Here is a 22,245-nt window from a genome sequence, read left to right as displayed (position 1 = left end):
AAACTAATCCTCAATTTTATATTGAGAGATCCCAGACAGTCAAAGCAATTTTGAAGTAGAACAAAGTAGGATTTCTCACACTTCCTGACTTCAAAACATTTTACACAGCTACAGTAATTGAAACAGGCTGGTACTGATTTAATGATACACACATAAACTAATGGAACAGAATTGAAAATCCAGAAATAAATCCAGATATCTATGGTCAATTGATTTTCGACAGGGGTGCTAAATGCATTCAATGGAGAAGGAACAATGTCTTCAACAAATGGTGCTGGCAAAAGTGGATTTCCACATGCAGAAAAATGAAACAAGATTCATACCTCACACCATCCACAAAACCTAATTCAAAAAGGATCGAGGACTTAAATGTTAAATCTAAAACCATAAAGTTCTCAGAAGAAAATACAGGAGCAAAGCTTTGGGATCTAATTTTTTTCAACAATAGATTATCAAACACAATAACAAATGCATGAACACCAGAATACAAAGTAGATAACTGGGACCTCATAAAAGTTAAATGCTTATGTTCATCAAAATACTTTATCAAAAGTATAAAGAGACAACCTACAGACTGGGAAAAAATATTTGGGAACAATATAACTGGTAAGGGTCTAGTATCTGAAATATATAGAAAACTTCTACAATTTAACAACAAAAAGATACATAACCCAATCAAAAACTGGGCAAAGAACATGAACAGATACTTCACCAAAGAGGGTATTCAAATGACCAACGGGCACATGAAAAGATGTTCAAGGTCATTAACCATCAGAGAAATGCAAATTGAAGCCACAATGAGATACCATTTCACTCCCACTAGGATGACCAAGATTAGAAAACAACAACAGAAATAACAAGTGTTGGAGGGGATGTGGAGAAATTAGAAACCTCATCCATTGCTGGTGCGAATGCAAAATGATACAGCCATTGTGGAAACCTACCTGGCAGTTCCTCAGAAAAATAGAGGTGGAGTTGCCTTATGATCCAGCAATTCCACTCCTAGGAATATATACTCCACTCCTACATGTATACCCTAGGGATCTAATAGAAGCGACATGAACAGATATACACACACCTATGTTCACTGCAGCATTATCCACAATAGCAAAAAGATAGAAACAACCTAAGTGCCCATCAATGGATGAATGGATAAGTAAAATGTGGTACATACATACAACGGAATACTACTCCATGATAAAGAAAGACGAGTTCCCAAAACGTCTTGGAACATGGATAAACTCAGAGTTCATTATGTTGAGCAAAACAAGTCAATCACAAAAAATACATATAGAGAGAGAGTATGTTCTCACCTTATCGAAACGACATGAACAAGTAAATATACGGAAACAGGTAGATAACAGGGATGGGGAGGTAGGGAGAGGGATTCACTCTCTAGGTAGTAGACACTTGCTATTTTGGTGATGGGAGAGGTGACACCAACTGAGGGTGACGTGTACACAGCTTGAAGGAAGAAAACAATGTCACAAAAAGTACACAAGAAAAAATGAATTGTTGGTAATTCCCATGGCATATATAATTTTCAAACAACCAAAAAATGTAAGTGCAGGTATATATGTACGTATGTTGGTATGTATGTGTGTATAAAAAAAACATTGCCATCAAGTTGATTCTGACTCATAGTGACCCTATAGGACAGAGTAGAACTACCCCATAGGGTTTCCAAGGAGCACCTAGTGGATTTGAACTGCCAACCTTTTGGTTAGCAGCCGTGGCTCTTAACCACTACACCACCAGGGTTTCTATGTGTATATATAGGTGTATGTATATGCATCTATGTGATTATATGCACATATATTCATATATATAATAAAGCACATAGAAGACACAGTAATGGATACTTCTTAGACATAACCAAACACCTCATGGAACTGGATTTCTGGGTTTGAAGGGTTAGGATCATAGTCTTGTGGAACATTTGGTCAATTGGCACAATATTCTTCATAAAGTTATGTTTTACACTCTACTTTGGTGAGCAAGTGCCTGGCATCTTAAAGCTTATGAGCAGCCATCTAAGATACAACTATCGGTCTCTACACATCCAGAGCAAAAGAGAAAGAAGGAAACCAAAGACTCAAAGAAGAAACTAATCTACAGGACAAAGAGTCTCCAGGAATCATGGCTTCATCTACCCTGAGACCAGAACTAGATGGCACCTGGCTACTATTACTGACCATTCTAACGAGGACCACAGTACATGGACCCTGATAGAATGGGAGAAAAATGTGGAACAGAACTTTAAATTCATTAAAAAAAAAAAGACCTATTAGACTGGTTGAGACTAAAGGACTCCCCAAGACTACTGCCCTGAGATACTTTTCAAACCTTGAGCAAAAACTAACTCCTGAGGTCTCCTTGGAGCTAAATAACAAATTGGCTCAGAAAATAATGACTATCACCTTTAAGTACTATGCTCATTTTAAAAATCACCTATATGAAATCAAATGGTCAACAATTACTTTAAAACAAAGATGATAATGAAAAAGGGTAGGGAAACTAGATTAACTGAAACAGAACAACCAGAACAGAAATAATGAGAATGTTCACACAATGTGAAGAATGTAACTATGTAAAGGCACTTAAATTGAGGCCCTTGGCACAACTGAGATGGCCGGTACAGGGCCTGCATCAGACTCCATTTTCTTTAAGTTAACCTCTGTAGACTCCATCTTTGCTCCTGTAGTTAATTTTTGTTAAGATTTAAACCCCTGACTGCCCTAAAAGAAAATTCCTGAAGAAGATAAACAGGAGAGACAGCAACCCATGGTTAAAGATTTCTGAGAGGCAGCAAATCTGTTCTCAGAAAAAATAGTGCAATGTATACAAGCAGGATGTTACAGAATAGAACTAACTGATGTTAAACAAAGTAAAATTTGAGTGAGGGGTCTTATGATCATCCTCTGATTGTTCTATGGCTATTCTGTAACTGTAAAGTAAATGTCAACCAATCAGAATTTTTCTTAAAAGCTCCCCCTTTTTCACGTATAAATATACCCCATCATTCTCCCACAGTATGGAGCACTGTGTAGATTCTTCTCTGCACTGTTTCCCAATTTGTAAATTGTATCTCCCTTAATAAAATTCTTCGTTTTTACTTTAACAAACTCAGAGACTTTACTCTTTGACATTTCTTGGTGTCAGGAGTGGGGTTTGAAGGTGAATTATCTTCAGCAGCCCCCTGAGGCATCAAGGAATAGGGCTAATGGTACCGGCAAAGCCACTTTTCAGCTCTGCATTTCCACGGACCTCTCGGGAGTCACCCAAGGTAAATTACCGGTCAGGTTCAATCCTCTGCTTCCTTGCATTGAAGCTCTCCAAGTTTTACTTAAGGTTTTGTCTTTGTCTTTCTTTTGTTTTCATTTTTTTTCACTACTAGGAATCTCAGAGTCTTATAAGAAGCAAAATAAAAATGCAAGCAGATGTTGAGCCATTTAAAAGCCATTAGGGCCCTCACTCCTAGCTTTGGCTGAATGAAGACACTCGTGACTGGATAAGCCAGTTGTGAGATGGGCCAAGAGCATTAGGCTGCCCACTGTCCACAAGAAAACTCTCATGTAACAAAAAGACACACACTGGTATAAGCAAAACATTGTCCAAACCCTGTGGCAGTTCCCTATCAGGAATTTGTTTTGACTCTGAGAAATCAAAAATAGTGCTCTGCTCTTGATTTCTTTATTTCTGTGTGCACATTAAGGACTTCCAAAGGGGTTGGTTTGAGCTCATGAACCTCAGGAATCTCAAAGGAAATAATATAATAAAATAAAATAAAATAAAATAACTTCTTTTTTTTAAGTTTGTGCCAAATCTAAGAGTAGCTCAGAGTTCCCATCCATTAGAGTTGGATGACCCTACTGACTATATGAACAAGCATTTTGGTCCCATAATATGCTCCTTCTTATGTAGTTGGCATCACCTGACTAGGGGTCATTTAGAAAACCAGTGGCTGCTGTGGGAATCTTTTGATCTTTTTAAGATAGTTTTCCTGTGCAGTAAATTAGAGAAAAGAGACATCTGGATCAAGCAGCCTCAATAGGATTCATATTTTTATTGGTACACAAAGGCTTCTAAAAGACAGCAAGATAGCAAAATCAACACCTTGCAGGATGCTGTTTCCAAATTAATCAAGCAGAACAAAGAATTACAGTGTCAAATTCCTGCATCTGAGCCTTCTGCTCCCCTGCCAGCAACCGTTTCTCTCTATCCCTCTCTTCCCTCTTAATCTCCTAACTGCACTTTATCTGAGCTTCCTTTCGTTCTTAAAGAACCTACTGAGAATCAGAAGCCCATTCTCCAAATACCCTTTAAACTCTGCTCTGCAGATTCCAGGATGGGCACCCGGAAATCTCCTAATAACCCTGCTATGTCTTGTTCCTTGGGCTCACACAGAGTTACCCAATGTTGTTAAGGATTTTCCAAAAGTACTGGAGGACCCATATAAATTTGGTGAAGAATTTAAGATCCTTATTATAGCTTAGGAGACCCTGGTGGCGTAGTAGGTAAGTGCTACGGCTGTAAACCAAAGGGTCAGCAGCTCGAATCTGCTAGGTGCTCCGTAGAAACTCTATGGGGAAGTTCTACTCTGTCCTTCAGGGTCGCTATCAGTCGGAAACGACTCGACGGCACTGGGTTTGGTTTGGTTTGGTTTGGTTTGGTTTGGTTTGGTTTGGTTTGGTTTGGTTTGGTTTGGTTTGGTTTGGTTTGGTTTGGTTTGGTTTGGTTTGGTTTGGTTTGGTTTGGTTTGGTTTGGTTTGGTATTAAAGCTTACCACCCTGGCTTGCGAGATTTATACCAGTCAATTTATATGTTAACTGGTTCCGAGAAGCCAAATTATGGTCGAAGCATGCTGACTGAAAGGATTCTAAAAACAGCCTAGCTTTAGATATGAATAAAACAGCTGCTACCCTCTTTTACCCTCTTTGAAGATATTTGAGCTATGGGTAAAAGATTACTTGAGGCCATTCCCAAAGCTTTCCTTCAATAATAGATTGGACTAAATTTCTCTTGAGTACAGAATAAAGATGAGAGTGTGTATGATTATCAAACTTGACTGCTCCAAAAGTTTTTGGAACATTCTGGGCTGGATCCTCTAGCCCTGGGAGCCATGCAAGGTTTTAATGCAGTATTCATATCTAGTCTCAAACCCAAACTTTCAACCTTAATAAAAAAGGCACTGCTTTCATTAGAAGACAGCCCCCATTGCTGAATTGGCCAATATGACTCATGAACTCTCTCAAACCTTAGAGGCCCAAGGTCATATACATAGGAATGGGAAGACAGTCAAGGGGTGGAAAAGAGAAGACGAAACTGGAATGTTTTTAAAAAAGGGTATGTGTTTATCTGCATATACTATGGATATTGAATGTTTCTCCCATCTAGTGTTGTAAAACAAACCTAAATGTGTGATAGAAATGAGTATCAGGTATTATAGATTAAAGAGAACACGTAACTCCACCTTCACCCAGTACTTGATTGGATATGCTAAAAGAGAAACTAGGATTTTTTTGTTTCAAGCCAGTAGCCCTGTGTATAGAGTGGGGACTTAGTCAAAAAACTAAGACCCACCCAGAATTTGCATTTTGAAAAAGACATGCAGAGCCACCTAGAATGGCTAAGAGAACAGAAGATATGCATTTGAAGGAAGAACCTGCAAAAAAAAAAAAAAAACCACTGTTTCACTTTTTGAATTTCGAGCAAGTGGTTTGCTGTTGGGGCATTGAGGCAGGAAAAGTCAGTACCCATCAGAAGGAACCTCTTCCCAGGACTGGAAGTTAAAGGGAGACAGTGAGAAGACAGCTTGGTCTGCCTACCTTGGGTAACCACCTGGGTCCACTAATGAGTGGAAGTAGGGGAAGTACTGCATTGAAGAGATGGACTGAGTTAAGACATATTCTATTGGAACGAGTTGACCTAGCTCACAGGGGCTAAGGACCAGAGAATGAGAGGAAGGGCTGGCTGGTCAGAAGTGCAGGAAGTTGTGTGTGGACTCCTGAGCTTGTGAGTGGAACTCACTGACCTAGCCCAAGGGGTCTAGGGATGACAGTGTGAAGGGGCTGTTTGAAGTGCCAGGATGTGTGTGTGAACTCTCGAGCCTAAGGCTGCTACTCATTGTGTCCTAGCTTGAATGGCTAGGGATAAGTTGACCAAAACCAAACCGAACAAAGAGAAAGATGTCTGACAACAATCTGGTGTAGATTTTTACAATTTGATGGCTTGCTCTGGACTGGACTTTGCTTATAGATGCAGATGCTCAAAGTTCCAACCAGATCAGAAGACTCTTCAGTATAAAGGAACATGCTTATCTCGTTAGAGTACTGGTTTGATAGTGATGGGCAATTTAAACATTGGCTTTCTAAAATGGGGAGAGCTAAAGGCTTGAAGTGTCTGGCTTACATGTTTTCATGGGCATGTTTACATTCAAAATGGAGAGGGGGGACAAAGGAGGATTCCCACTGAATAGATTCCTCTTTTCCTGATGGGTTTGGGGAAGAGAGGATGGGGAAGATGCTGATAGGATTATATGACTCACTTGTGGATGCTGATTGTTAACAGGGTTAATTGTGATTGTAAAAACTGTAATTGTAGAAGCTGTAACAGTGAAAGAGTAGACTAAGGGGAGGGGGCACTGCTAGACAAACCTAAAGTCCCTTAAAGGTTTTGCTATGCTGACATCTTGTGAGGCTCAGAGCAAGGGAATAATCTTCTCTCAGTTAAATTTTATCAGACACCAGAAAGGATGAAGCTGAGATGACTTTTGAAGAGCCTGACTGGATCAGACAGACACCTGCAGCAGACCTGAAGGGCTGGTACCTGAGTAATCTCACCCTTAGGTCTCTTTTGCCCTACTGAAGGAGTAATTATTAATGACTGCTTTGGAATGATAAAATGATTAGGAGGGGGAAATTATTCCCAACTATGAAAGAACCATGGCTAGAAAAGCCAGGAGGTGGCCTGCAGTGTGATGGATTGCTTTTGTGTGGACTTTCTTGTAACTCCCACCCAAGTGACTGGGTGGGACTGTGCAAATAAGGTGATCATGGCCAACCCAAGGGGATTAGTCAGTTTTATCATAGCACTAGACTTATAATAAGCCATCTCAGAGGCGGGGAGGAGAGGATCTCATCACCACCAAGGAAGAAGAGCCTAGAGCAGAGCACGTCCTTTGGACCTGGAATCCCTGTGCTGAGAAGCTCCTGGAACCAGGAGACTAAGAGAGAGAGAGAGCCATAACACTGAAGACGGTAAGAATCAGTGGCAGAGAAACAATGGCAGGAGAGACCAGTAGGAGATGGCGAAGTGGGCTTTCCATCCCAAGGAGTGAGAAAGCTGAATCCCTTCAGGTAGGAGGCTTGCTGGAGGAGTAGGGTTCCTCCAGGTACTTGGTGGAGCTAGGTTTCCTGACCCACAGAGTTCACACTGAGCACCTTCAGGCCAAGGCTTACTGGCAGAGCGGAGTCCCTCAGGACACTCATCAGCAGAGCTAAAAGGGGTTTGTAAAACTTGCCCAAGCAGGGAAAAGGCTGAAAGGCCAGAGAGAAGCATGTCTGTGAGCACAGCTGAGAAGAGATTATCCTGATGGAAGAGCTGTATTCTGAGCATTCCTCTCCTTGAATTGTAACCTGTTATTTCCCTAATAAACCACATATTGTGCGTTCTGTGTGGCCATTCCAATTAATTATCAAACCCAGCACAGAAATCAAGAGTGCCTTGGGAGGGATGGTTGGTGTCAGAATTGGTAAAGTGGCAGAGAGAGGCCTTTAAGTACTTACATTTTGCCAGTAAGTCCACATTGCTGCAATATGTTGAAGATTCACTAGTCTGTTCTGGCTCCCAACAGCCTTGCCTTAACTATAGTGTAATCTTGTCAAAACATTTATCTGCCAGAGGACACAAAATTTCTAAAAAAAAAAAAAATACTACAATTGGTGCAGCTTTCTGTTAAGTATTTAGGTTATTTAATCTCTGCAGAAGGTATTTCTATTGATCCTAAATGAAAAAAAAGCTATTTTTTCTTTCCCTATACCTGGAACTAAGAAACAACTGCAAGGATCTCTAGGACTCTGTGGCTACTGCTGAACCTGGATTCCAAATTTTCTCTTTTAGCTCAGCCTTTATACAAGTACTTAAAGGCCTCTGAGCCAGGCTCCTTCCAAATTAACTCAGAAGATCGGAAAGCTGTAATCAAACTGTAGTAAGCTTTAATGAATACCCATGCCTTAAGTTTCCCTAATTATCAGGTACTTTTTTACTCCCTTCTGAAATAGCTGTTATAAAAATTCCTTCCTGGTCAGCCAAAGAGAGTGTCTCAGACCAAAGTAATCAGAGGAAATAATTTAGCTGATAAAGCAGCAAAGCAGGCTACATCCAAAATTATCATGACCCCTGTAATAGCTGGGGACATTATGGAAGGGACTCTTGAAAAAGAAGTCCCTCAGGTTTATTCATAGAGGACTCCAGTCTTCATGAAATAACTTCAGAAAGTCCTTTAAAATGACAGCTATTAGCTCAGCTTGATGAATCGAAATACGGAAAAGGAAGATTGTTACCAAGATCCTACCACTAAGTTATGGTTAGGACCCAATCAGAAGTTCATTTTGCCCAGATCCCTCTATGTCCCTATGATTCGACCTCTACATATCAATACTCACCTAGGATAAGATGATTGAAACCTTAAAAAAAAAAATTAGTAATAAGATTTTGAAGCCGCAGCACATAAAGTTTCACATTATTTCACCTGCTGTCATCACAACTCATCGAAGTGTCTTAAAATCTCACCTAAGTGATACCCCTTACCCTTTGGGCCTATGTTAGAATGGCAACTAGACTTCATACAGCTCTCACCTTCAAATGGCTATAAATACATGCTTGTCGTGACCTGCAGGTTTTCACACTAGGTAGAAGCTTAGGCTTACCAGCCACCTGGAAACTTGAAGGTTATCCTTAAACACCCTTGTGGCCAGATGCAAACGACATCTAAATTAGATGACTACTCCCAAGATCACGGAACAAGGCCTCAGGCAACTTGTGGAAATTTTTAGACTTTGTTTTGTAATGGAGCCCTGGTGACATAGTGGTTAAGAGCTCAGCTGCTAACCAAAAGTCAGCAGTTCAAATCCACCGGCCGCTCCTTGGAAACCCTATGGGTGAGTTCTTCACTGTCCAATAGGGTTGCTATGAGTTGGAACCGAGTTGACGGCAACGGGTTTAGTTTGGTTTTTTTGTTTGTTTTTGGTGTTTCATAATAGTAGCTTTTCTTATTTATTAGCTATACTTCACTCTTGCAATTTACTTCCTCGGTAATACTAATTATTGAAGTCATTGCACTCTGTTTAATACTTACAGTATTTGAAAAAGCTTTATTCCACCAACTTGGGTTTATTTCCTGGTAGCTTTTATGATAGATATTTGTAGAACCTGCTTTATTGTTGCGATTATTCTTACACTCTTTGCCTTATTGTATTATTTCTGAATAGTTTTTCTTCATTATAAAGCTTTACTTGAATTTTACCTTACTGCTTCTAATAACCTCCATTAACACTTAGAAAGACAATGCCCTTATTAAGTTAGCTCAGTCATTTGGTAACACCAGCAATTTAATTGACTGTTGCATATGTCACTCCTCTCCTCAATCTGTACAAGACCTTATTTATCCTCTTGCCTTCCCAGTTTTAAATTCATACCTAACTTTACTATTGATTTTGAAAAACTATTCAAATGAGTCATTCATGTCAAATTATAGCATCCTCCAGAATTATCAACCTATCCATTAGCACCTTGTTTTAACCTCACTCATTTTTGAGTAGATCCCACCAGATGCTCCAGGCCTGAACAATGCCTTTTTTTAATGGGTAATTCCCAATATTAGCCTTCATTAGTAAATAGCAGTCATGCTAATGACCAAATTTTTCTAATTTGTACCCAACTCAGAGACCATCTAGAATTTAGAGGTTTGTCCATTTATAACAATTCATTAACTGAAGGTTGGCTCAAAAAGTCTATCAAAACATTTCCTTTCCCAATAAACAAACCAGGATTGACACATTATCTGCTCCATATAGATATGTTTTTCTTATCTATTATCTATGGGATCTACTTATTTAAGAAAGAAATCCAATTTTGAACCTTATATTTAGACCTTGGAAACCGTGGTGGCACAGTGGTTAAGAGCTACAGCTGCTAACCAAAAGGTCGGCAGTTTGAATCCACCAGGTACTCCCTGGAAACCCTATGGGGCAGTTCTACTCTGTCCTTTAGGGTCGCTATGAGTCAAAATCAACTCAATGGCAACAGGTTTTTTTTAATTAGGTCTTGCCATATTTAGATGGTTGGAATATGCAGGGTCATTGCACTGCAGGTACCCTCAGAATTCTATTAAATATCCATTCATGTAATGATAGTTTATATTAGACCAGTGAATTAAAATTAATAACTGCACACAGGAGAGAACTTATTTTCCCAAATAATCCCATCACTGATAGACCTGGATGGGGCTAGTCATTTCTTTGGGCATTTGTTCCCACATATAGCATATTACAATTAGAGAAGTCTATTCACATTGTATCTGTTACCAAGGCCCAAATTGCTAATAATATTACCGATGGAATGACAACTCAACAAAAATCTTTAGAATCCCTCATCAAGGTAGTCCTTGATAAGAGAATAGCTTTAGTTTTTTATTAGCACAACAAAGAGGAGTCTGTGCTATCACCAATACCTCTTGCTGCTCATGGATTAACATCTCTAGAAAAGTAGAACAAGATATTATTAAAACGCACCTTAAGGCCATCTAGTTACTCATCATTCCTCCTATGACTATTCCTTTCTTTTTTAATCTTTTCAGCTTGCTCCCTCAAAATGTTAATTCTTACTTACAATCTATTTTAGGCTGTTTTACTCTTTTTAGTCATTGTAATTATTATCACGGAAACCCTGGTGGCATAGCGGTTAAGTGCTATGGCTGCCAACCAAAGGGTCAGCAGCTCAAATCTGCCAGGTGCTCCTTGGAAACTCTATGGAGCAGTTCTACTCTGTCCTATAGCATCGCTATGAGTCAGGATGGACTCGACTGCAGTGGGTTTTGGTTAATTGTTACCATAAGGTTTATTAAAAGTATTGTGTACTACTTATCTAACTTTGGCAGCCATATCTCAAAACGATTAGCCATGCAAAGAATTATGTACTTTAAAACTAGGTTTCCAAATGAGTCTGATATTACCCCTTGAGGACAGCCTTCTCAGTAAGCCAATCAGTCTCTCCTATGTAGCCTTGCCATACACTTACTCAGATTTAAAGATCACAGAAGCAGAGATCCAAGCCATAGCGTGATGAAGACCAAAAACTAGATAGTGTCCACTTTCCATTTTATGAGTAATGTATGAGGTCTTGAAAGCTCACTAAAGTAACCAAACACCTAAGAAATAAGATAAAATTGACTAAGTCCATGCAGAAGAAGACACTCTTATAATAGTGATCAAAGAATTTCTATGGAAATTCATGATCAGAAATAGAGACTGTGTAAGGACACTTAAATTGAGGCCCTTAGCACAATGGAGATGCCTGGCCCAGGGCCTGCACTGGACTCCATTTTGTTTAAGTTAGCCTCTGTAGACTCCATCTTTGCTCCTGTAGTGAATCTTTGCTAAGACTCAAGCCCCTGACTGCCCTAATAGAAAATTCCTAAATAAGATAAACAGGAGAGATAGAAACCTGTAGTTAAAGATTAAGTCTTGAAAAACAATTGTTCTCAGAAAAAATAGTGCAATGTATACAAGCAGGATTTTAGAAAGTAGAACTATCTAGTGTTAAACAAGATATAATTTGAGTAAGGAGCCTTAGATCACCCTGTGATTGTTTCATGGCTACTCTGTAATTGTAAAGTAAATGTCAACCAATCAGAATTTTTCCTAGAAGCTCCCCCTTTTCCTTATATAAATATCTCTCTCATTCCCCCACAATTTGTAGCACTGTGTAGATTCCTCCTCGCACTATTTCCCAATTCACAAATTGCGTCCCCATCAATAAAACTCTTTGTTTTTACTTTAACAGACTCAGAAAATTTACTCTTTGATGTAACCAATGTCACAGAACAACTTGTGCAGAAATTGCTGAATGGAAACCTAAGCTGCTGTGTAGAACTTCACTGAAAACAATTTTTTTTAATACCATTTGTTGGACACATCCTATACGCCAGGCACTGTGCTAAGTTTTTCACATAGATTATTTAATTTAATAATCACAAATCTTTGTTAAGTAGTTCATTAGTTAGGGCCTTTTGGGTAAAAAAACAGAAACAAATTCTGGGTAAGATGTAAAAAATAGAATTTACTGGAAAGAAATGGGGTGCCTCACAGAACAGGAGGGCAAGTTGAAGAAGCAGACTTAGAAGAGACAGAAACCATGGTTTTGCAGTTGCTGCCAGCAGGGAACTGGTAGTCTCTTTGGGATGCTGTCACTGCGAAGAAAGAAAACAAACGTTAATTTTCTATCCTTGCATCACTGTGCTCAAAACTCAAAATTAAAAATTAGAGAGTTTGCTTGACCTAGCTTTAGGCAAGAGACCAACCACTTAGTTAAGGAAGGGCAAGACACCTACTATGTCACCAAGACTGCATACAATGGTGGAGAGATAATTGCCCAAAACTAAATTGGGTGCTATTAACAAAAGAAGGGAGGAATGGACATTAGGTGGCCTAAAAACAAAAAAATGTCCACAATGGGTAATATGATCTCCAATTATATGATAAAGAAAATGAGGCTCAGAAAGGTAAGTTAACTTGCCCAAAGTCACATGGCTGATAGAAGGCAGAGCCAGTGATTGAACCCTGATGCACTGTCATGCTCTTAACCATTATGTTGGGTGGATTCCAGTGGTACAGAGCAGGCACGGTTATATCTGAGTCTCCATAGAGCAGTCCTGTGCCTGATCGGCTTTCTACTGACTAATGCTGCTTCTAAGATGGTATATAGATGGATTAAATGGAAGCCCCTTTTCCTGTTGCTTTTGGCCTTATTTGGCTACAAATTGAGGGCATACTTTGATAACAGGACAAAATACTGAAGTTGAAATTGTTGGAAAATCAGGGAAGTTTGCTTGTCATCCTTACAGGCTGCTTCATCCTTCACACTACCTGCAGGCCACAAGTAGTTCAGACAGCAAACAAGGGGCCTCTGGTGTGAACACCCACCTCTCCTCATGTGAACTGGGCAAAATAAAATCCCTAGTAGCCCTTGATCCTTTGAGTCCACTGACATGGAGTAGAAATTTCAAGAAAACAGCCATGTTCCCTGCAGGCTTGACTGTTTGCTAGGAATAGAGACCTGCCCAAATTTCTGCAAGAAAATGAGGACTGTATGTGAAGATACTTGTGTGCTCAGGTGTGACCATGTGAGGGAACAGGACTAATATTGGAAAACACCCCCAGAGCCCAGGCTGCTCCAGGGCTCACTCTCCACCACTCTCTCAGGGACCATGTAGCCTCCTTACGGTATATCTGTTCCTCTGTGAATCAGTTTCCTTCCCTTCCTATTACTTCTGCTCCTTCATAGCTTAGTTTGCTGAAGCTGCAAGCATCACTTACACATTCTAGGCAGGAAGTGCAGGGAGGGGAGGTATCAACCCCTCTGCCCATCAGGAAAGCCAGTGCTTTCCCAGAAGCCCTTGCAGACCTTCCTTTACATCTCATTGACCAGAGCGGAATCACATGACCACTCCTAGCTGTAAGACAGACTGAGAAAGCATGTACATAGCTTTTCCAGTCTGCCTGTTGGGGAGAGACACAGAAGAGAGAGTTAACCCACTAAAGTATCTGCCTCAGGAAGTAGAAGTCATACCAACTTGTCAGAGCTAAGGACTTTGACATTTAAACAGTCCTGCCACAGACTTTGTGAGGGTGCTTGATATGAAATACATGAAACTGTTGAAACTATTAAGTACTTTACAAATGTTGGCTTAAAAATAGAATGTACAACAAAATAAATAAAATTTAGAGGAGACAAATCGAATTTATGTCATACAACCCATTTGGAAAATCATTTGGTAGTGAGTAGTAAGAAGTCTCAAAATGTGCATCCAATTTGCCCCAGTTGTGTCATCTTAAAAATGATAACCTGAGGAAGGAATTCCTAAGAAGCAAAAAACTATATGTAGAAAATTATTCTGTGCAGAGTTGCCTAAAATAGTAAAATCTCTCGGCTTAATGGAATATTATATAACCATTAAAATTATAAGCCTTATGGAGCTACATGAAACTATTTATGATAAAGTGTTAAACAACAAAGCCATGATACAGAATTAAACCTGTCTGATCACAAGTTGGTAAATGATACTTGAGCAGGGATGAGGCCTGTCAGTGAGTATAGGAAAGCTGATATATTATGGTGGTGGGACTATGTGTTGCTTTTTCTTATTTTCTTGAATATTGTCATAATACTGTTTGTATAGTCAATATGACTGGGAGGAAAATAATACAATTACTGTGGTTTCCTAGGCCTGTGCCCACCTCTTTGGAATTGAACAGAGTCAACTATCTTAAGACATATCTGACCCGCTCTCCAGAAATGACCTGCCCCATGGAACTGGTAAGAAATTATTGCCCTTTGACATTTGCATTCAAGCTCCTCAGCTCCAGAAGCAAAAGAAACCACATAAAAATGTTTGTGGTTCTTCTCCCCCAACCAGTGCAACTTCCTTCCTGTCTTACTCCAGGAAAGAGTAGTTTTTTCCACTGTCCTGCTCAGGTCAGACCCTGAGCTACTTCTGCTTTCAAGGGTGTGATGCAGGAAGAACTGTTTCAGGGGTGGGGGCAGTGTATGGTTGACCCTGCCATGCAAGTGATCTCTGGCCAACCACACCCTCAATGTGACCCTGATGGAAACAGCTGAACTCTCACAAAGTCTGCGGCAGGACTGTTTAAATGTCAAACTCCTTAGCTCTTGACAACTTATCCCACAACTAGCTTTTCAGCCTCATTTCTATCCATTCAGAACCCAAGTACACTACCTCAGCCATGCCTAGCCTGTGGTAGCCAGCATCCAAAATGGCCCCCGATGATCTTCATCTCCTAATATTTATACCCTTGTACAGTCCCTTGTCACACTGAATTATGGCTGGCCTATGTGACCAATAGAATATAGAAGTAAAGTCATGTGACTTCCAAGTCTAGTGAATAAAAGACATTTCAGCTTCTGCCTTGCTCCCTTGGATTACCCTCTCTATGGAGGAAACCAGCCACCATGTTGTGAGGACAAGCCTCACAACACTCCTGTCAAGAGAATTCCATGGAGAAGAACTGAGGCCTCCCACCAACAGCCAGCACCAACTCACCATCCATATGAGCTCCTTTGGAAGTAGATCCTTCAACTCTAGTCAAGTCTTCAAATGACTGCAGCACCAGCTGACACCTGACCACAACCTCATGAGAGAACCTGGGCCAGAACTGCTCAGCCAAGTCAGTTCCAATTTCCTGACCCACAGAAATCATGAGAGATAAGAAATGATTATTGTTGTTTTGAGCCACTAAGTTTGGGGTCATTTGTTATGCAGCTTTAGATAATTAACACAGCCTATCATTGAACATGTCTGGAATGCTAGCCTTCTGCTACTTTTGTCATCCTTAGAAATTCCTACTTGCTTTCCAAGGACCAACTCAAACTGTCACCTCTCCTGGGAAGCCTGACTTGATTTTCCTACCCAGACCCACCCAGGCTGTGTTGCCTATAGTTCTATTAGCAGTTCTCACACTGTGATCTTATTAAGTGTTCACAAGGTTATTTCTCTCACGATGCTATGAGCTTATTAAAGGCAATAATTTTGAATTATCTACAGGTACATGCCCAAGGCTGAGCATGGTACATGACACATTTAAAGGAGCTTAGCAAATGTTAACTGAACATATAAATAATAGAAAATTCAGCTCTGGAAGACAAAAAATGCCACTGGTCTGGGGAGTAAAGAAGGGTCAGGAAAGAAGGAAACAACAGAGAGAAGTGCAAAAGATATCACTGCAGGACTGGTCTAGCTCCTGGCTCCTTAGTTCACACTGAAAACTCTTCTCCCTATCTCCATTATAAAAATGCCAATGAAACCTAAGTAAGATAAAGTGGGTAGTTCCATAGTGTCTTTTGCCCTCAAAAAATTAGCCTTCAGATATAAAAGTGTAATAACCATTGCAGCAGAAAACCAGAGCAATAATGGGGCCCGAGACTGAGTGCCAGGACCATTGGCTGATGGGGGAGAGAGGAGGGTTGGAATTTGACAGTGTCTAGAAAGAAGGAACTTTGGTTTCAGACACTTCCTGCTCACAATAGAGCAAGAGGAAGTGTTGTTTAATAAGGGGCCCAGGAGTAGGAGTAGGAGAGCCATGGCTGGGAGTCATTTTCCAGAATACTGATAATGAAAATTATTTTGAGGCTAGAGAACAGGAAGGTCTCAGAGGTGAGGAACTGAGTATAGAAACAAACCAGAATTTGAGAAGTTAAAATGATGCCCGATTAGAATATAAGAAGGGGAGGTAGATCTTGGAAAGATTATAAAGTTGAAAAGGGAGGACAAATTCAGATTTAATTATATATGGGAATTAACTGGTTGGTCTGAACAACACAATTAATAATGTAGCATTAATAAATGTATTTTGAAGATTAACTTTCAGAAATAGAATATAACTGTTTCATCACTAAACCCATTTTTATAAAACCCATTCCAATTTTATGCCAAAAAGGGCAGAAATAATACATACCACATTCTGTGACCATGATATATTAATGTAAATTTTTTTAATTGGAAATTCAACTAAAAATACTTAATTCTGGGAAACTGCAACTTTTAAGAACATAGAACAATTAGTTAACACATAGTATAAAAAATGTTGATTATGTTAATGATGGAGGAGCAACTCAGAAAAGGAGGGTGAGAATGGTTACACAACTCAAAGAATGTAATCAATGTCACTGAATTGTACATGCAGAAATTGTCGAATTGGTGTCTGTTCTGCTGTGTATATTCTCAACAACAATAAAAATAAATTTTTTTAAATGTTGTGTTTTTTAAAATAATAATTAAACACTAATGACAACTGACATTGATTGAGCATTTATTCTGTGCCAAGCACAGGTCTAAATATGTTAACTCAATCTTCATAGAAATTCTATAAAGGAGGTATTATTATCCCCATTTTACAGATGAAGAAACTAAAACACATAGAAGTTATATAATTATATACCAAGTTTTTACAATAGAGCTTATATCTGTAGGGACGCTTTGGGTTGCAAATAATAGTTGTCTCAACTAAAACCATAACAAGGGTAACATATCACAGTACAAGACTAGAGGGAGTCTCTGAGGTTGACTAATTCAGCAGCTCAGTGGTATTATTAAGGGCCCAGTGACTTCATCTCATTTCATTTGAAGTCCATGAATAGCCTGAGCTGAATTGTTGCCAAGTTCCTCTTTATTACTGTAAAGTTTCTCCTCACTTCTTTTTCCCTAAAAAATAAGTCTCCCTTACCTAAAGCGTTAGCTTCCCCAGTATCTACCATTGCAGTTTGTTTAGCCTCTTGCTGGACCTTCACAACTGAATTAATGAATTCACTTATTCATTCATTTATTCATGAAAATAATATGTATGTGCCAGCAGAGTCCCTGGGTGGTGCAAACAATTAATGTGTATGGCTGCTAACCAAAACGTTTGAAGTTTGAGTCCACCCAGAGGTGCCTCAGAAGATGGGCCTGGCTATCTACTTGCAAAAAATCGGCCATTGAAAACCCTATAGAGCACAAGTCTACTTGAATGTACACGAGGTCGCCATGAGTCAGGATTGACTCAACAGCAACTGGTTTGGGTTTTGTTTTGTTTTTTAATACGCCAGGCATTTGGGGATCTAGAATTGAACAAAACACACAAGGTCCCTGCCTTCATGGAACTTACATTCTATACGGGGATTATAGGAGACACTGTCAGTGCCTCTCTCTCCATCCTTCAGATTCTAACACCCCTCAGACCCTTCCGGTCAACTTCCAGAAGGCTGCTCTGCCTGCAACCATCAGACTAAAAGTACAAGGGAATTAAACCCCTACCCTACTCCCAAAGCTTCTCTTAACCAATTACTTTGAGAAGTCAGTATATAAATACCCCAGCTGCCTCACACCTTAGGTGGGATAATTCTGAAGTGTGTGTTTTTCATTGTTTCCCAGAGTTTCCCCACTGGACTTAGGTTCAGTCACCCACTGAGATAGCAGGCTTAATAATTCACCCATTATTGGCTGCCTTCCCTTCCCTGCATCAGATCCTTGCTCCTCTCCCAGTGACCCTTGCAGCTCCCAAATAAACTACTTGAACTTAAATCCTTATTTCAGGGTCTGCTTCTGGAAGAACACAAACCAAGGCAGAGAGACAGATGATAAACAGGTGTGGGGAGACTGCTTCAAGGAAGTCAGAGGTCAGCCATGTCAAATGCTGCTGAGTGGTTAAGGTGAGAACCAGAAAAGTATCCACTGAGTTTAGAAATACAAAAAGGACCTTGAGAAAGATGTGATACGTGTGAAAACCAGACTGCAGTGGCTCGAACAATAAGTAGTGTGATCTCTGCACCAGAGAGAGAGAGGGGTGATGGCCTTGGGGGCTGGGACTGAGGAAGACAAGGAGAAGAGAAGACGAAAAGGACAAATAGCTCACTGGGTGGAACACCTGGTGTGTCTGGACATATTGAGAGGTGATTTAGACAACTGGCAGAGAGTTTTGCAACTAATGTATTGGTAACTACTAAAGTAACCGGAGCCCCTGGTTGGTGCAAATGGTTAACGCACTCAGCTGCTAACCAAAGGTTGGAGGCTCAAGTCTACCCAGAGGCACCTCAGAAGAAAGGCCTGGCAATCTACTTCTGAAAAACCAGCCCTTGAAAACCGTATGGGGCACAGTTCTACTCTGACACACATGCAGTTGCCATGAGTAGGAGTCGACTCAGAGGCGACTGGTAGTTTACTAAGGTAACTAAGAAACCAAATAAACAAGATGATTATTAACTGTAGAGAAAACAAAAAGTTACGCAAGAAAGGAAAAGAAAACAGAATATATTACACGTCTCAGCCATGGATTGCATTTACATAATCTTAATAACGTAAGGAAACCCTGGTGGCGTAATGGCTAAGAGCTACGGCTGCTAACCAAAAGGTCCGCAGTTCAAATAGACCAGGCACTCCCTGGAAACCCTGTGGGGTAGTTCTATCCTGTCCTATAGGGACGCTACGAGTTGGAGTCCACTCAACGGCAACTGACTTCGACTTGGAATCATGTGAACCTGGAACACCGAATTAATGAAAATAAAGATTGAACTATACAGGAATGATGGAGGAAAGGGAGAGGGAGTGGTAAAACAAGAGCAGAAACCTTCATCTTCCATAGTAGAAAGAATAACAAACAGCACTTGAAACTGAAAAATTAAAAAGCAACATTATAAGTGTGTTATTTAGAGTTACGGAGATAAATACAAAATAAACAGTTAAAGGAGCTGAGAGTGATTGTCTCTGGGGAGTGGGGAATGGAAGGAGGACCCAAGGACTGCTGGGTTTTGTAACAACCTAAGGTAAGTATTTGACTCTTTAAACCAATGTTCTTCAAACTTTTCTGAATGTAACCACAGTAAAAACATGAATTTTACTTTACAACCCAGTAGACACATGCAAGTATTAGAGAGGTTGTAAATCAATGGGATTTTGAATATATTGCTGGTTAGTGTCAAAACTGATAGAACCACTTTTGAAAACACAGGTTTGGACACTGCACAATATTTGACCCAGCAACTCCAGTTTTAGGTAACATCCAAAATTAATTTTAGCATATATGCACCAAGAGACATATATATGCAAAAATACTCACTGTCCATAAGGGCAAAGAAAAAAAAACGGAAATAACCCAAGTGCCCATTGACAAGAGAATGGACGGACACAATGGATAAGTAGAATATTTTACAACCAAACAGGACACCACAGATGAATTCTAGTTTCATAACGGTAAATCAAATTAGCAGGTCCCTGGGATTAGATGGTGCTAAAGAATTAGTGTTGATTTTGTTAGGTATGATAATGATGACTATATAAGAAAATGTCAACTGTTTTTAGAGGTGAGTATGACGTACGCGCAAGTGAAATAAGATCTCTAGGATTTGCTTTAAAATATTTCAAGAGAAAGAAAAATGTGATAGATGAAGCAAATGTGGCCAAATCTTGATAGCTGCTGAAGCTAAGTGGTGCGTATATAAAGGTTCATGATATTCTTTCATTGTTTTGTGGGTTTGAAAATATAATAAAATTATTTAAAATAAGCAAGCCAGTCCCAGATGACAATGTATTTGTCATGTCCCTTTTATACAATTCAAAAACAAGGGCAAGCATAGACCAATTGATGTTGTGGAGACGAAAGATCATGCTTAATCCAATTCTGTGCACTAAAGGATTAAAAAAAAAAAAAGTGTATGGTATCTGCACTGGGAATCTTACACTTCTCCTAAAAGTGAGGGTTATGTTCCAAAAAGGATTCTGAACTAGGAGTTGGGAGATCTGCCTCCTGACCTTGGTTCTGTCACTAACTTGTCTCATTACTTTGAAAACTAATTCCTGTGGTTAGACCTCAGTTTCCTCACCAACAAAATGAGTAATTTAAGCCAAATTATTGGTGAAGCTCCTATTAAGAGAGGAAGGATGACTGAATACTGGGCAGGGACAAAACACAACAGGTATCCCTGGTTACAGGTTTCCAGCCCCTCCCAACAGCAGAGAGATCTAATGTCCAGCCCTCCTGTATCCCTCACCCCATCATCTCCTCCACCAGGGCCCACCCTTTGATTCTTACCCACCTCCTCCTTCCAGGACCGTGGGTCTGGCCTCCATTCCTTCCTGGTTTCTCTCTCGTAGAACTGGTATTCATCCCGTTCCCCCTAGGGCCCCAGACCCAACACCTGCCCCTCAGGCTCCCTCCCACTCCGCTGTACGTGCTCCCCATTCAGAAACCCAGGCATTCTGGCCTAGCTGCTAGTCATGCTTGGGAAATCCATTCTGGCTTCGGTCCCTAAAAAATCTAGTCTAATGGCTGATGTTCCACAGAGCCACCTACACACTCCCTTCTCCAACCCTCGAATGTTACTCCAGACACTCAGGTACAGGCAAGGCCAGGCCCCAGCAGCTCCAGAAAGAGTGTAGCTTGGCCCTCAGTAGGGAAAAAGCACCATACTCTCCGGGGCTACTCAGTTTCAACAGGGATGCCTGCTTTGGTGCTGTGCCCTCCCAGGCCAGCTCTACTTGTCCTCAGCCTCTCCCTTTCTGTCTTGCTCACATTCATGGAGTTAAGAGTCCTCTGGGGGCCCTTCTGCTGCCTCCACCTTCAGGCTTGGAGACTAAGCAAATCAGAGTTGGAGGCTGTGACTGACACTGTCGGGCCCCACCCATATCCCTTGGGTTTCATCATTTCTGTGTGCTCCAGGGACTTTCCACTGCCTTATCTGCTTCTCCCTGCCTGGGCCCTTTCTTTGAAGCCTCAGAAGCTGACTCTGCCTTTGTGAAGAGTAGGCTAGAAGTGCAGCAGAATTAACTCCCCTTGGAGCAGTCCTTGGAGCCCTAGTGGCACAGTGGTTAAGAGCTCTGCTGCTAGCCAAAAGGTAAGGAGCTCGAATCCACCAGCTAGCTGCTCCTTGGAAACCCTGTGGGGCAGTTCTATGTCCTAGAGGGTCACGATGAGTCAGAATTGACTCGATAGCAACAGCCTTGGTTTGGTTTGGGGACCTCATACCACCAAGAAACAAGAGCCAGGAGAATAGCATGTTCTTTGGACACGGGGTACCTGCATGGAGAAGCTCCTCAACCTGGGAGGATTGATAACAAGGACCTTCCCCCAGAGCCGACAGAGGGAGAAAGACTTCTCCTGGAACCCTGAATTCAGTCTTCTAGCCTCCTAGACTGTGATAGAATAAATTTCTCTTTGTTAAAGCCATCCGCTTGTGATATTTCTGTTATAGCAGCACTAGATGAGTAAGACAAGAATCCAGATCGCTTGCCCTCAGGTGGGATGAAGCCCGTGTCTTTTTCACTTTTTCTCTGTAGAATGAAGTTTCAATCTCCTACAGTGCTAACCTGTGTTAAAGAATATGGCCCACCTTGTTTAAACTTAACTCCTAACCCTTCAAGGAAACTAAAAATTTGTGACAAAGACAGCTCTGGGAAAAGTTTAAAATAATTAGATTAGC

General features: G+C 40.5%; 1 long non-coding RNA gene across 1 annotated transcript; it reads right to left on the bottom strand.

Moving 5' to 3' along the window:
• Positions 1 to 7,128: 7,128 nt before the first annotated feature.
• LOC135232903 (uncharacterized) lies at positions 7,129 to 21,956 on the bottom strand. The gene is made up of 3 exons (XR_010323527.1): positions 20,863 to 21,956; positions 15,341 to 15,479; positions 7,129 to 12,469 (listed from the first exon to the last, which is right to left on the bottom strand). It is a non-coding gene; the product is annotated as an uncharacterized LOC135232903 (long non-coding RNA).
• Between the last annotated feature and the right edge of the window lie 289 nt (positions 21,957 to 22,245).

The sequence above is a fragment of the Loxodonta africana genome, chromosome 12 (genome assembly GCF_030014295.1).
Source record: "Loxodonta africana isolate mLoxAfr1 chromosome 12, mLoxAfr1.hap2, whole genome shotgun sequence".
NCBI lineage: Eukaryota > Metazoa > Chordata > Mammalia > Proboscidea > Elephantidae > Loxodonta > Loxodonta africana.
Note: the sequence above shows the minus strand (reverse complement) of the source record. Positions and strands in the feature narration are given on the sequence as shown.